Genomic DNA, 15,696 nt, shown 5'->3' with positions numbered 1-15,696 from the left:
GGCCAAGGCTCAGTCCTCTGGAGACACCCAAACATTTCAACACACAGGGCAACCCTGGAAGGGTGGAAAACACGCGATGGAGAGCAGGAGGTGACCAGGCCTGATCAGGAGCAGCTGAGATACATAAATCTCTTCAATTAGCAAGAGCTGCTACCTCCCCTCACCCCTCTTTATTTAAGCTATGGTATTTGAATGAAACCTGAAGCAATTAAACTCCCTTTCATCAGATGTCCTGCCTTCAATTTACCTCCTGCTTAGCAATATTACAGGGAAAGGAAGGACGTGGGAGGCTCCTTAAGCCTCTCACAGGGTTGGTGGGGGGACATGGCACAGAGGCAGCTCAGTCCAGTTGCCCTGGGCCATCCCTGCAGCCTCCATCACCATCAGCAGCACCCCTTCCTCATGGATCACCTCGGCTCTGGAGGCGAAAGCTGCTGCTGTGAAAGCTGTAGAGGTGTCCTGCAAACTGGGGTGTCTTTGGGATGCTTATAGCTACTGACATGGATCCAGCTTCTGTGCAGCTTCTCAGTCTATTTTAAGACCTTGTTGGAGCAGGGCCCTGCTTGAGTCCATCAGATTCTGCCCCACCATCTCCCCTCACCCTGCCTGGGTGCTTGTCCATGCCATTCCTGGAGGATGAAGAAGGGCATTTGCAGGGAAGGATGAGAGTGTCAGTGTGATGCTGTGACATAGTGCAGCTTGAACCCTCTTCCCCATCAGCTGTGCTGTGGCCTCGCTGCTCCTGGGAGAAAGGAGAACACCACAGCTGTGCAAAGCTCCTGCAGACTCAACCCTTCCCTGCCTGCGATAAAGCAGACCCAGTGATAGATTAGACATTGGCCAGAAAAAAGCTGTGAGATGGGGATTTGTTTGGACAGTTTTAAGGTCACTTCAAGGCTCCCTGAGAGCCAGCTGCTGTCAACAACCAGTGAGTGCAGCCCCTGCAGGGACACGGCCTCTTCTCCTGGAGGTCCTACTCCCAGTGGCCATGGCGTTGAAGCCTCCCTCCTGGCTGGGGAGGAATTTCTCCTGTTTTTTCCCACCCATCCTGGCCCCAAAGCTCTTATGCTGACAGGCACCAGGATGCAGCTGGTCCAAACGGCCATCCCCAGTCATCCCTCTATTCTTGTCCCAGTGAGGGAGGCCATATCGGCCCAAGCAAGGCAGATTTGGGATTACTTAAAGGATTTAGGATCCCACAGTATCAGCTGCCATCACATAGGCAGTAAACCCCACACTTGAGCAGTCATCCTGTGCCCCAGGGAAGATGTGGTGCCATTGCCATGCTAGCACCAATGGAGAAGGTGTCTGGGAGTGCAGGGGGTTGACATCCATAGGCAGAGCATCCTCCCCCTTTTATTTTACTGTGCAGGCTGAGCTGCCTCTCCTGCTGCGAGGCTGAAGCCCACAAACATTAACCCTCCAGCTATAAAACATGACTTGGTGTTTAACAACCACACAGCGAACCACAGCAATCCTAAAAACTGCTCTGAAATTCCCAAGCCAACGTCTGCAGATGGTATTAATTAGTTCTTCCTCTGACTTTTTCTGGTGCCACCAGGTGGTAACAACGTGCATCTCAGTGGTGTCACCAGGAGCTGGCTGTCCCATATCGCCACCCAGTCTTGGGCAGTTGCTCTTTGCCACTGATGGGTGGAAAAGAAATCACCGATGTGTCAGGGCATCCATCTCCAGCGAGCATCAGCAGAGCATAAATCCTCCCTGGAGTACTGCATGGCAACAGGGAAACTTGTTCTGAGGCATGGAGGGGTCTTATCCTGCCACCAAATGCTGATTTCCTCCTATGGTCCTTGGAGAAAAAGGGCTTTGCATGAGCAATGTGCAATAGTGGTGTGGAGTGGAGAGCTTCAGTGATGCTGCCTTGACTGACTGCTCCACTGACAGAGAGGTGTCCCAAGTGTGGCTGTCCCCAGAGCAGGGACCCATGGGACACCCAGGCTGCGGGGGGACCAGGAGAACCTGGGACACGGCAGGCTCTCTCTTTGGGAAATTGTGAGCCCAAGCAGGGGAGAGAGCAGGAGACTGGAAGCAGGGAAGGGCAGAAATGACCTCAGCGATAAACACTCCATGATAAAGCTTCTTTCTGGGCTTTTCAACAGCCCTTATTGCCCCCAGGAGAGTTGAGCTGCATAGAGCGCTTTTCATACGCTACATCCTGCCCGTCCTCCTGCCCGCCCCGGCTCCGCCGCTGCCCCTCCATCTCTCATCAGGCAGACGGTCCTGGCTTTATTTTTTCAAGATGGAAGAAAGTGAAAAACCTTTGATGCCAGGAAGCGACGGGGAATATTTTCTGCTCCTAAAATAAAAGATAAAATTTTCCAAGCGTCTCCTCTCCTCCTACATCCCCCCACCTTCCTCTTCCCTCTCCTCCCCATTCTCCCCCTGCTCCCCACCTCCCTGACCAGGTGAACTCCTCGGCAGAGCCTGTTGTCATCTTTTCAACACCTCATTTTTCCCCTTGCTCCTGGTGCACAGGGAGTGATTCTTCCTGTTTACACACCTCCGGCTCTGGGGCAGGAGGTGAAACAAAACCAGCTTTCATTCAGCGGAGGGGAACCAAGGGAGATGGAGCAGCCTCGGCTGTGGTACCCACCACATTGCCTCTCTTATCCATGTGCCCATCGCTTGCCACCCTGGGATGGCCGAGTTGCTCCTCCCTGGGGATCCCAGTGAATCCCTGTGGCAGGAACCAGCTCAAAGTGGCTCCTGGGCATCCTCCACCACCGCTGTGTGGTTGCTGGCACCTCCTGGGCAGCGCAGCCACCATGGAAGTTCCCATTCCTGTTGTCACACAGCGGTGCAGTTTGCAAAGCTGAGTTTTACCAACGAAGCACGTGAGGCTGTTTCGAGGAGCACGGGCTGTTGGCAGCCACCGGCCCGACCTCTGTGCACTGTTTCCACAGTAGTTCTTTAAAGGCTGGGCCCATCCCAGCCCTGCGTGCGCACACCAGGGAAGGGGAAACAGCCCCGCTCCTCCACAGCTGCAGCAGATCAGCGCTGCTGAGCTTTTAATTGGAAAGAAAAACTCTCCCACCCCTCTCCTCCTGTAGTGGGATTGTCTCCGTCCAAAGGTTTCTTCTTGGGTTGTGCTCCAGGGACTTGCGCAACCGCTTTGTGTTTGCAAAGGTGCCTGAATGGAGCCTCCCCAGCACCAGCAGGCACATCCCATCCCTGTGTGCATCTGGAGACATGGTTACGCCAGAGCCTGTGCCTTCTGAAGGTCCTGTGCCCAGGAATGAGTTCTCCAGGTCCTTGCTGTGTCCTGAGCACTGCACAGACTCGCAGCAGGGTGACCCAGGAGTGGTTCAACATGCTGATTTGCTCCACCACACATCTCAGGACCTGTATCCTGCTGGCTGCCTCCCTGTAGTGCCCAGGGTTACTGTGCAGGACCTGGGGACTGGGAGCCCTCATCTACACCTTCCCATACAACAAACATCACTGGTGCTGTGGTGAACATGGGAATCCGGAGGCACCCAAAGCAACAAACACTGTCAGGATGTGCCGTGGCAGAGGAGGAGACCAAGCTCTTGACACCAAACTACTGCTGGGGCCAACCACTGGCAGGAATGACCAGAAATCACCCCAACTGCACTGTTCCCTGGGGGCATGTGGATGGGAGTGGGCTGGTTTTGTTATGGCTGCTGGCTGATGCTCTTTTAATCATATATCATCAAAGTCATGTCTCCAAGAAGTGACAGAAAACATACAGATGAGGGAAAGAAGTAAAGTCTGCTGAGCAGGGTGGGATTTTCGTGCTACCCAAGGGACTGTGTCCTACTTTCTGGTGTTTCTTTTCCTCCCTGACAATACTCCAAGGGCAAAGCCTCTGAGAACACCGAGCCCTTGACCTTCCTAGGCAGGCAGAGCTTGCTCAGACGCAGCCTCCCTGAAGAACCCCAGGCTGGCATCTGAATTAAGGATGTTGACTGCACTCTGACTCTAATTTACTGAACTTGCTACTAGGAAGTCATCAGAAAACACGTCTTGAAATCATTCAGGGAAAACTCAGAACATAAAATTTTAATTGACACTTTGTGAAATCAGGTTCTCCTGGGCTGGCCGAGCCTGGCTGCTTTGCCAGGGGTGGATAGGGATGTGCTCCTCACCCGCTCTGCTGCTGTGGGCAGTGCTGGGCACCCAGAACAGAGGCAGTGGGTGATGGGCTGCCATAAAGGGCTTGATGTCTACAAACTACTTTAGGGAAAACACTTTGCCTCTGACACCAGCAGCAGGTCAGGCATTCTAGCCACTCATCTCTCATCATAGCTCAAACTTTTCCTCCTTTAGCAAAACCCTTCTGATATTTCTAACAGGTGCCACCTTCACCTCTGAAGCATGATTGAATTATTCATAGTAACCTGTTCAATAGATTAATTCTGCTTGATTTTAGACTGAAAATTGCCTATGAACAGCTTTCAATTTTGGTGATATAACTCAAATAGTAGAATAAAACATACCTGAGTCTGTGGTAGGTTCCTGAGCCATGTGAACATCCAACACTGGCCACAGCAGCCAGGCCACAGGACAGCTCTGGCTAAGCACACACCAGCAATGGGACACTGCTTCTGCTCCCAGCTGGGGGTCTCATTCAGGGTCTGCCTACCCCCATGCACATCTGCATCACCCTTCGTGAGCTCTGCGTAGCTTATGGTGCTCTCCTGCAAGGGCAGCCCATGTTTTGAAAGCCTTTTTCCCCCACTTTCTCCCCTTTTTTATACTGAAATTAAATTAGGCTTTCTCCAAGTACGACATCCGTTTCAGATTAGCTAAGGTAGAGATTTTGGGCAGGAACCCAGCAAGGTTTCAGAAAGGGGAATCAGCCCAGTCTCTGCCCAACATAGATTCAGGCCCTGCTGGTAGATGATAGATGCTTCCGATCTGGGGTGCTGTCAGTTCTGTCCCATGCCAGGACACACTCTCTATGCAGAGATTCCTTTCACTCCTTTCATGGGTACATAGTGTTGTGGTTTGGGTGAGCAACATCTCCATCCTCTGCCCGTACAGCTTCCCGCATTTGGAACTAATTCCTCCAGCAGCTGTTACAAGCTGCTGACTTCAGAAGCTGGGCTGAACAGGCAATAATTACTTCTGCTGCAGCCAAAAATACATTAGACCTTTGTTTTGGCTTTGAATATTTTCATTACGAATCACAAAACTGAGGTTATTTGAAAGAACATCCCAAAGCCGACTCGGCCATGCCTGTGCAGCCTGGAAGTGTCCCCTGCTTGGGTAGCACAGCCCCGCTGCTGCCACAGGTAAGCATTGTGCCCACAGGCAGAGCCTCTGGAGTCACCTGGAGCCCCCTCGTGTGGAGCCCCAGTGCTGTGGGCTCCTATTGCTGAAGGGGATATACCTGGAGCTTCCCCAGCTCTTTTTCCCCTAGTCCATCTGTTTGCTAGCAAGTGTGCTGATATCACTGCTTTCCTGTATGTGCTGATACCACTGCTTGCCTGTACCTGCCATGACGTAACCACCAAGCTGAGCAGCAATGAAGATTTTTTCTCTCTCCCTCTAAACCCACTGGGATCTCAAATGACTTCAGCAAAGGGATGAGAGAGAAGTCCCTGCCTTGACCCTCTCCCCTTTCCTCTAGGCAGAGAAACTGAATATGGTGCCACCACTTGGCATATATGCTCTTCAAAACATATTTCCACAAACTCTTCAGCTTTTCCCGCTGGCTCCCTGAACACACACAATGGGATGATAAAAATCTTTACAAATGTGCATTCTCTCCAGAGCCACTTGTCTTTTTCTGCAAACAAAAGGACACCGCTGGTTTGAAAGGCTGGGAGCAGAACTGAGGGGGACCCCATTAGAAATCCCCAACAGTGAATAGAGTATTGCCAGTCCACAGGCAAAAAACGCATTAGCTCTTCTGTGCCAGCAAGGAGCTACTGAGGTCTTGGCAAGTTATTCTTTGACTTCGCTTTCACATCACGCTCCTCTGAGCACTGGCACGGTGCTGCAGATGAGAGACCATTTGTGTGTGAAATGCTACCTAAATCCTGGGGCGGGGGTACCTGCCTTTCTGAACTCTTCCTATCTCTTCCATGCACAGCAATCCCTTGCTCCCTGCCCTTCCCAAGGTGCCAGACATCTCTCCCAGATACCAGAAAGGAGACAAAGCCATATGTTTATCTTGCCTCCATTTGACGTACTAGTGACAGTATCTTCTTCCAAGGCAGCAGTAGCAAAGGGAATTAAAGCTCAATGATGTCTCCATGTCACCAAGCCTTCAATCTACTGTGCAAATAACCCTAGTGTGTGGCTAGCTTGGCCTCATATACTTGGAATTAATTGTTGCCATCCACTCTGCTACTCACATGGACTCAGACGGGGCTATCTACCTCCATCTGAAATAAAGCACTTTGCCGTCTTGTGTCCCACAGCTGAGAACCCAAATGAAAACCTGAGATGTGTTTTCTAGGTAAGTTGTGCTTTGTTCCAAAGTCCTGGCCAAGAGAACGTGCCTGCTGATGGCAGGAAGGGACAGTGCATAAGTCATTTCTTTTTTCACTGCAAAATACAGAGAAGTTCAGGGGAAATGTCTGTAAAAAAACATGGGAAATACCTGTAAAATACTTGGAGTCCTGGACACCTGAAAGCAGGCAGGGGAGAGAGAAGAGCTGCTCATCTGTGTGAGAGTGGCCCAGGACTTGCAGAGGAGCCTTATGCCATCTCTTGACAAGTTATTCCGCACGCACAAAGTAATTTCTGCATGAAATTAGGGACCTAGCCCTGAACCAGTTGCGGCACAGTCCCTGTAAAAGTCCTAGGTGGTGTGGACTTGGCCTCACCGAGGGACAAGAGACGTTCCTTGTGGGGAGAGTGTGTGCCTCGGGCAGGAAATGGCTGGATCTCCAGGGTCCCCGGTAGCAATCCCACTGTTGTTATTCTGATATGTGGGATTAAGAGCAACCTAAACCCTAGCCCATGTCCCCCATGCTAGTGGCAAGGCACACGTGGCTTGAAGTCACTTCTCTCTTCCTCCTGAGAGCCTACACTGATCACAGCTTGTTCAGAACTGAAAACACAGCCCAGATTTAGCTACAGTTCACCAGGGTTTGGGTTTAAAATAAGCTCACATCAATTTTTACCATATAACTTGTGAAAATCTTCTAAATCCCTCTGTCCTGCTCTACAGTTACTTTCACATCTTAGTTACTCAGTGCTGAGAAAAATGATCAGGTTCCCAGAGGAACATTGCAGGTTTGTGACTGGAGATCAGAAAATTATTCTGCCTTCCCCCTCATCCTTCCTCTGAGCAAGCTCCCAGCCTTACACAATTATTTATCTGCTGGTAAGAGGCAAATCAAATATCATTAAGGAGAGTCTAGCAGTTAAGAGCCGGGTGCTGGCTGTCACAAACGCACTTTGCAGAGCAATCCAAACCAGCGGACAAACGCTCCACTTTCCTGCAGGTACATCGGTTGCCCTGCAAGTATCCCTGAGTATCTCCTAACCAACATATCAATTAAGTTACACTTCGGCGAGAGTGTGAGTGCGCCTCGGACAGTATTGATCCTCAGCCACTGCAGTGTGCAGAGTCTATAATGGCCTCAGATGAGACATCCCAGCCAGGGAAGCTGGATCTTCAAGCATCTGGTAGATCAATAGCTTTCATAAACCAGACTGAAAAATAGGGGAGAGTAATAATGGTAACAGAAATGCTGGGCTACACTTACAGAAGAAAAACAATTTGAGGAGGACCAAATAGCAACATTGATCATGCCACACTTTTCCCATTTTTATCTTTCTTTGCAAAAGTATTCGGCTAACTGCAGACAATACAAACCTTTATTTAAACTGCAGTGCAATTAGAGGCTGCGCATTGTATTGCTGCTCTTTACATTTCCAGTTTGCTTATGCTATTTAGAGATAACTCTTGTTTTAATTAGGTAGATTGCTTGGCCAGACCCACTCTCCTCCCTCCCCTCTGCTGACAAACTCTTGTTGGGTGGGAGGAGCATCTCACACCCACAGTGGGTCTGTGGGCAGAGGTGCAGAGAGGCTTTCTTCTTGCCTTATAACATTCGTGACAGAGGGACTGGATGCTGCTCACTGAGCACACCCAGGACAGAGAACATCCCCACATTGGCAGTGAGGCTCATTTAAGAGCAAATCCTGCCCTGGAGACCGAGACTGGACACAACACGTGCTGTGATGCGCCGTGGACACGAGACACTGATGATGTCCACTGGTCTGGATGCAAAACTGGAAAATAATGGTGGCAGGAAGCCCCAGTGGGAAAAGGGACATGCGGGGATGCTGCTGGTGAGGCTCTGCTGCTCTCCCTGCTGCTGTGCTACAGAACAGCCTCTGGTTCTCTTGCCCTGCCCTCACTGTGAGAACTGGCTGGCCGATCCGATTTTCTGGCTTAGCAACATTGCCATCCACACAATGGCACGCTTAGGCATGTCAAGATGTTCTCAGTTACTGGGCTGGGAGGCCGGCGGGCAGCCAGAACTGCTCGATGGTATCTGCACTGCAGCGGTGACATGGCCCCACCGCAGCGTGCTGCTTGGGAGCAGGCTGTAAAAATTATGTGTGATGCTCAAGATTAAAAGCATGCTATTCTTGGCGGTACCTGAACAGATAATATCTCCTGGAATATACCTGGCTCTTTATTTTTTTTCCATAGACCTGATCTGCGGTTGTTGACAAGTTTTACCAAACAACATCAGGACTGGGTTTGCTTTTTGCAGGATGAACCAAGCAATGCCTGAAACCTGGGGCTATAACGGAATCTTGCAAGAAGTGTGTTAGGCTTGTCAAGGAGTTAGTTAATAAAGTTTATTGAGTCTTTGAGCCATCAGTGTGTGTCTGATCCTCCATCAAGGCCTATAACAGAACTGCCAGGGAAAATATATTTTCTTGTCAGAGGCAGGTGATTAAATAATGTAAGACGTAAGATGCCATAGCAAGGCTGGCAGCAGGGCTGGCTCCTGAGGAAGTGACTTCACTGAGAGCTGGGTTAAACCCAGAGAATTCTGGATTTAAAAGGAACAATTTGCACTAACTCTCGTGTAAGTTATGTAAAGGTAAAAGCAATCAAACCAGAACACAGCTCTCCTGTTCAGTAGAGATTTATCTGCCATCTAAAGAATCATGTCTTGTCATGGTAACTGGCAGATTGCCTCAGTGGAAGTCCCAGAGAGATGTCCTGAGACGTCAAAGTGTGTAGAGAGCCCAGGGAGACTTCAGCAAGAGAGAACTCCTGAGGCTGCCAGAGCCAGCCCCCTTCATGTCATGGACAAGAATGGGCCTCTTATTTATACATTTCAATTAATTTCTGCTCCCATTCCTGTTGCAGCTGAGAACAACACAGGGAGATAAAATTGATGATGGACAAAACCAATCCCCCATTCTACCTGAAGTCTCACCTGGTGTTTACTTGGACTTGGATTTGCTCCAGTTTTGTCCTGTTGCACTGGCATGGGTGGCACGATTTCCTGCGAAAACCTCTTCATCGGCCTCTTTGTGTCAAGCTGGAGCAATCCCAAGAGAAGTTCAATCCTTGGAGCTCTACCCAGGCAAACAAACTTGCGAAGCATCTCCTCTATCACTTCAATCCCATCGACTACACAGAGCAATGGGGGAAAAAGGGGCCATCTGTTTGGAGTTTGCTTTGAAAAGAAAAGGAAAACAGTCTTCTTGGACGGCATCTCCCAGAGCCTGTTACTCATCCTTGATCTCTGCAGCCTTGGCACAGGGAGCACCTCAGCAACGATTTTTCAGAAAGCCAGAGTCCAGGAGAGAGCCTGATTTACAATTATTCTTCAGTTACATAGGTAATTTTAACTGGGATTAGCTGATCCTGTAAAGTAATTGGAGCCAGGAGGTCAGGGGCTACTGCACTGTTATTATCACCATATGCCATTGGAAAAACAATGGGTGATGGCCATCTTTTAAAGTGGTTTTCAAAACCCTTAATTCAGTGTTCCAGGTATGAAGGGAGAGAGAAATTTGACAGGCAGGGAAGGGGGGAGAAGAATGTAGAGGTGAATGAACAGAAAACCGAAATAGATGGACATGGACAAAAAAGAATAGTGCAGGAGGCAATGAGGAAAGGGTCTGCATCTCAGGCTGTGCTCCTGCACAGAATGCAGAGGGACCTCTTTTTCAGTCTGATCCCCATGCACAGTTAACGGCTGTTTCTTTCAGAAGCACAGCACTCATTATTTCTACCTTCAGATGAAGGCAATCATCCTGCAACTGTAATGATGCTTTGCCCCACTTTCCTCACCCCCTTTGGTATGTTTGTGAGTGCCATAGCCACATTTGGGATTGCCATCGCAGCTAGCATTCTCAGCCTCCACTGCAGGCTCTCTGCCAGCTTGCCAAATCAAAGAGCCTCCAGTGGGTGGCCAAAGACTGCAGCCCACAGTGCTGCAGATGGCTGTGCCTACCTTGTGCTGAGCTGCTTGGCTGGCACCAGCCTCTGAGGTGCTCTCTGCAGTGAGCACCAGGATGTCCAGGAGTTGTCTTAATTACGTGTAGGGTATTTAGCTCCCCTGAGAAATCACCAGATTCTGTGAGTGATGGTTAGAGCTTGCTCAGAAGAGCCTGAAACACAAACACACGGAGATGTGCAGAAGGTAGTGCAGAGGAAAAGCCAGATGCATGAGGCAGAGGGCTGACAACTGCCTGCAGCTGCTTCTCACAGCATCCATGTTGGGTGATGTGGCCCAGCCATGCAGAGCTGGGGCACAGTTTACCCCATAAACTCTCCTATTCCATAGGAGCATCCATGTTTTCTGTTGGTGGCTCAAATACATCTCTGCTGGTTTTATGGACCAAATTGTCCACCTGTAGGTACCCCCTGGGAGAAATGACTGTGACTTGCAATACCTGAGGCTGGATGGTCTAAAGTGCCCTCTGCTATGAAATGTTCCCAGTGCAACAGTAGGGCCAATGCCCTAATCTCACTAATAATAATCCACGATATATTAGACTGAAATATTTCTCTGTTTAATAAAAATAAATAAATAAAGTTTTAGGACAGACCAAATGCAATTAAAGCAGTTACTCGCTTCAGATGTGGGGGACGTTCCCATGTAATCAGATTATGGTGATTCCCTCTCAGGTCCAGATTTGATCTTAAACTACATGTCAAGGTCTTTTTAACTCCACAATAGAGGGGTAAAAACCCAAAACACAATCAAGAAGAAAATACAATAACAAAAGAATTGCTTCTGCTGGAATTATAAACAGCAGCAATTGCTGTGATTTTGCAGTAATCAAGGCCAGGCTGGGCCCTGTCTGTTGTTATTATCTCCCCCACTAATCCCCAATGTGTTTCCCATTTGTGCTGTTCAGGATTTCCACAATGAGCAGCAAGATCTGCGGTGCTGGAGCCCTCCCTCCAGCCCTAGCACCCTGTGATGGAGGGACTGTCAGATGTGTGGGTGAGTGGATGCTCCCCCCTGAGGCATCCCATGTCTCCGCATCTCAGCACAGGAACTGGATTCCCAGCAGCAGCAGCACCACTTCCCAAACTCCTGAGCTGAGGAAACAGCAATGGCTGTCATTTCAAGTCTCACCAATGTGTTGGGTAGTTCAACTCCAAGGTGTCTCTCACGGCTTCCCCTCCCTTCTGTTAGGGCCAGAGGAACTGTACATGAGAACCTTTACAGTGATTTTTTTCTTCATAAAAACTTATTTGCTTCCAGCACAGAGCCATTTGTCACGAAAAAAGAAAATAAAACCAGCATTCCTGAATGATAAAGGAAAGGTTCTGGGCCAAGAACAGCACTGGTCTGTCCTGCTGCACTCCTGGCACAGCTCTGCAGCACCCTGTACCATAAGGAAAACAGCTTTGTGTACCCAGCGCCATCTCCATGGCTGGAGCAGCATCACAACAGGAGCATGGGTGTCCCCATAGTGCTATAGGTTGACAGACATGACTATTTCCTTGGCACTGACTGGTGCAGTTGATGTGCCTCCCTGCACCCCTGGGCAGAGGCAGGCCTCTCCATGGAGCTGACCTGGGGCCATTGGGCAAGCTCCAGTGTTGTTAGTGCAGCTATTCATGCACCCCATGCTCATCCCTGAGAAGACCACGATTCCCACCCATTCCATCCATCATTCCACCAATGTTTATTTGGCCAAAACACGAGCTGGCAGTTTGGATTTTCATTATTCCTTGTTTGTTATTCTTTACCCTGAAAAGCTTCAGCTCATCCACTCGGGAAGCAGAAACAATGGGTGGGCCTCAGGGACCTGGCACACACAGTGCAGCTGCATCTGCCTGGGACAACCTTCACCTGGGAGAGGCAGGGGGGAGGTCCGTGCTCAGTGGCATCCCCATGCAGCACCAGCATGACACGTGGCAAAGAGCCGAGGCTGGAGCAAGCAGCTGTGGCTGACTTGTGTTTACACAGAAAAATGTGCGAATCATCACGGATGCCTGGAAGTCAGGAGGGATCACCCAGGCGTTAGGGGCAGGCTGGGACCAGCACCGGGACGTGTGGGAGCAGGATCAGGGATGCCTGCGGCAGCAGCTGTGCTGCTCCTGACCCATGCTGCAAACACTGACCCCTCCTCCTGGGTCTTCAGTTTGGTTCCTGTCTTGAGGAAGAAAAGTGAGCGCCAAAGGGGAGCTGGAGTTGCTTGGGAAGAAGAAGCAACTCTTCTTTCGTGGTAGGGCAGAAATGGGGTGGTACAGGGTCACCTTGAAGGCAGGGAAAGAGCAGCAGGTGCTGCTGAGGTTCAAACCTCACCATTGTGGCACCAGCAAGGATAAAGCTGGTGGGAGAAAGGGAAGAGGTGGGTCAAGGGTGTGAAGCAGGGCAAAGAGGCTCCTCTGCAAAGCCCCTGGAGAGGCTCATGGCATCCCAGCCTGGAGTGGATGGCAGGGCTCAAAGTGGAGGTAAGCCAGGGACCTGCCTGTGTTATTGTCTGGAGCAACTGGTCCAGAAAGGTCTCTGTACATCTTAGTGAAACTCCAGATGGATCCTGGCTGGTGTTTATTTGACACAGGTGTTTGGCTGTCTCTGACCTGCAGTGCCATGTAACGAGCCCATTTCCAAATTCTTAAATAGTCCAAACAGCTGTCACATTGTCAATGGACTGAACATCCCCCCTCAGACCTTAAACCCAGGATCTCCTGACACAATGTGAGCTGGAGCCAGCACAAGCCTCCCTTCTACATCTCCATTTCCCCTGACCACTGACGGTGTAGAGGACAGGGGACTTTTTCTAAGGGCAATGGCACTTCTGCTGCTGGCAGCTTTGCTGAAAACCCTCCCTTTTTTCCCTAAGTGTGTTGACCTTGTGGGATTAGCTCAGCAAGCGCTGGGGCAGCATCCTGCTCCCTGTCACGCTGCGGTAAATCCCAATGAACTACATTCACTTTAGACATGGTGCTCCAGATTTACAGCTGCATTTGGGAGAGTAGATCATGACCTGTCCTCTCCAAAGCAGAGCCTTTCCACAGCTCAGCAACTTACAGTTTCTTTTGAAATGGTCTAGTGAAAAGCCCTAGACAAGCGTTTCTCCTGGATGTTTTAGGGCCTAACTCAAAGCCTCCCCTACCAGCTTGCTTAAAGCCCTGCCTCCTCCCCGCTCTCTGCTTTTTCTTTCTGTGAGGAGGAGAAGGAGCAGAAAAGATTGTGGGATGAAGGGGAAGGTGTGGGGAAGAAGGAGCCAGTATGATCTTTAAGGCCCCTTCCAACCCAAAACGTTCTATGATTCTATGAGAGAGTATTGCTTATGGCACTGGTGGCTGTCCATCTCCTGACTCATTACCGAGACAGTGCTCGGCAGGGCAGCAGAGGCCACCGAGCAGCCAAAGCACCATTTTTCAGAGGTAAAGCTGAGTTCATGACCAATGTGATCATACACGGGTCCATGGCAATACATTGCATCCTCCACCCTCCCTTAGGACAAAAAGTTCTCTTTCCCTTCCTATCCCAAATCATTTTGTGGTGTCGCTGAGCTGTTCCCAGCAGCATCGGACTCACCCCAAAGAGGCTCGTGTGTCTTCAGGGGAGCGCTGCTTCTTGGCTGCACTTAGAAAACTTGTGCTCATTGTCCACCAGCTCATGCACCTGCAGTTTTATTATCAAGACTGACCAAAGCCAGAGAGGAAAAATCAGTGGGACTGTGCCTGAATTTAAACTTTAATCTCCTCTGTCCATATTCGTTTCCTGTTGTGGCTGGTGTGTTCTGCACCAGGAAAAGTGCATTCAGAAAGACAAAACTCTGCTGAGGGCAGTGGCTGGGCAGCATCTTGGGCGCTAACACATCTGCAGGCCAATCTTTTTCCACCTCTTGCTGTTATAATTAATTTATCTGCCTTGCATGTTTCACGAGGCAATCAAAGCAGTCAGTGCTTTTATGGGACACTGATTAACTGTGCTCTGATATAGTATTTCTCCAGCACTCGTTTCCAGAGCCCTTCCAGAGAGCTGTGCACGCAAGCAAGCCAGTGAAGGACCGTTGCAGAGTTAGGGATGGAAACTGTGCTGGCATCCAATTATCCGCTCCCAGTGACTTGGAAAATGAGGGGCCATCACATGCAGACCATGTAGGTGGGGGGTGACTTCCTGACAAAGGAGGGCAGAGCACCGAACTCTTCACCGAAGCCTGTTTGCAGGAGTCAGAGCAGAGTATGGCCCTATCCACAAAGCAAAAACCGTGCCTTTATGCAATTGCTGAGAGCAGTGAACTACTTCAGCTTGTTTAACTGTTTTGTTTTGGATGTTTTTTTTCCTCCTAGCTCAGCAAGGTCAGTATCACCCTGAAGGAAAAGGTCTTTCATTTACTCTCCTTCCCTAAATGATTCTCTTCCCAACAGCATGAAACCCCCACTGGCCTCCTTCCCGTACTCCTGATCAGGGAGTTGTGTCCATCCCAATGTGCAGCAGAGATTTACTTGATCCACCATACTGCTCACCATGGGTAAAACAGCCAGCAAAAAATGAATCAGATAACCTCAAGTATTAGATGAACTGAAGGAAGGTGTGATCCATTCACTGGTAAACTGTGAGCAATGTCAGTGGCAAAATTCTTTGAGTAAGCTATCTGTCATGGATTATTCATTCATCTTGGCTAGTTACAAGGAAAGATAGCATTAAGCTGAACGTATTCTAGTGCCAATTATTTGTTGAAGGGTTGTTCTTTTCCACAGGCTCAAAGCACTGATGTAACAGTGTTCATCCCGCCCTCATTGGAAAAGCCCATGGCACTGCCTAACAGCAGAAATAGAGAAAATCTATGCCAGTGTTGAGGCTGAATGTCCCTTTGTTGAATTTCATCACCTTTATTCATAGCTTCTCTACTTTTGTTTCATTCCAAGAAATATTTCCTCCTTTTCAATGTTTACACCCTTTGGATATTCCTTGATAACTATTATGTTCCCCATTAGTCTTCCCTTAGCCTAGCTGTATTTTAATCTTATTTTAATCTTTCCCCATCAGCCAGTCCCTCCTGTCCCTTAATCATCTATGTTGCTCTTCTCTGAATTCACTCTGATTTGTCTACATCACTCTTGTTTATGATTCTGAGATCTCATTTAGCATTTGATTTCTGCCAAAAATAAAATTGAGCTTGATTGTTTTCACTGATGACTGAAAGAGACATGAATTGTTGCTTGGAAAACAGTACTTGAGAAAGCAATATATGAAAGAAAAAAATAAAGGCAGCTCCATCAGGCAGACAAATACACAG

The sequence above is a fragment of the Pezoporus wallicus genome, unplaced genomic scaffold (genome assembly GCF_028554395.1).
Source record: "Pezoporus wallicus isolate ANWC-B61680 ecotype Strahan unplaced genomic scaffold, APGP_CSIRO_Pwel_v1 contig_5104, whole genome shotgun sequence".
NCBI lineage: Eukaryota > Metazoa > Chordata > Aves > Psittaciformes > Psittacidae > Pezoporus > Pezoporus wallicus.
This window is presented reverse-complemented; position numbering follows the sequence as displayed.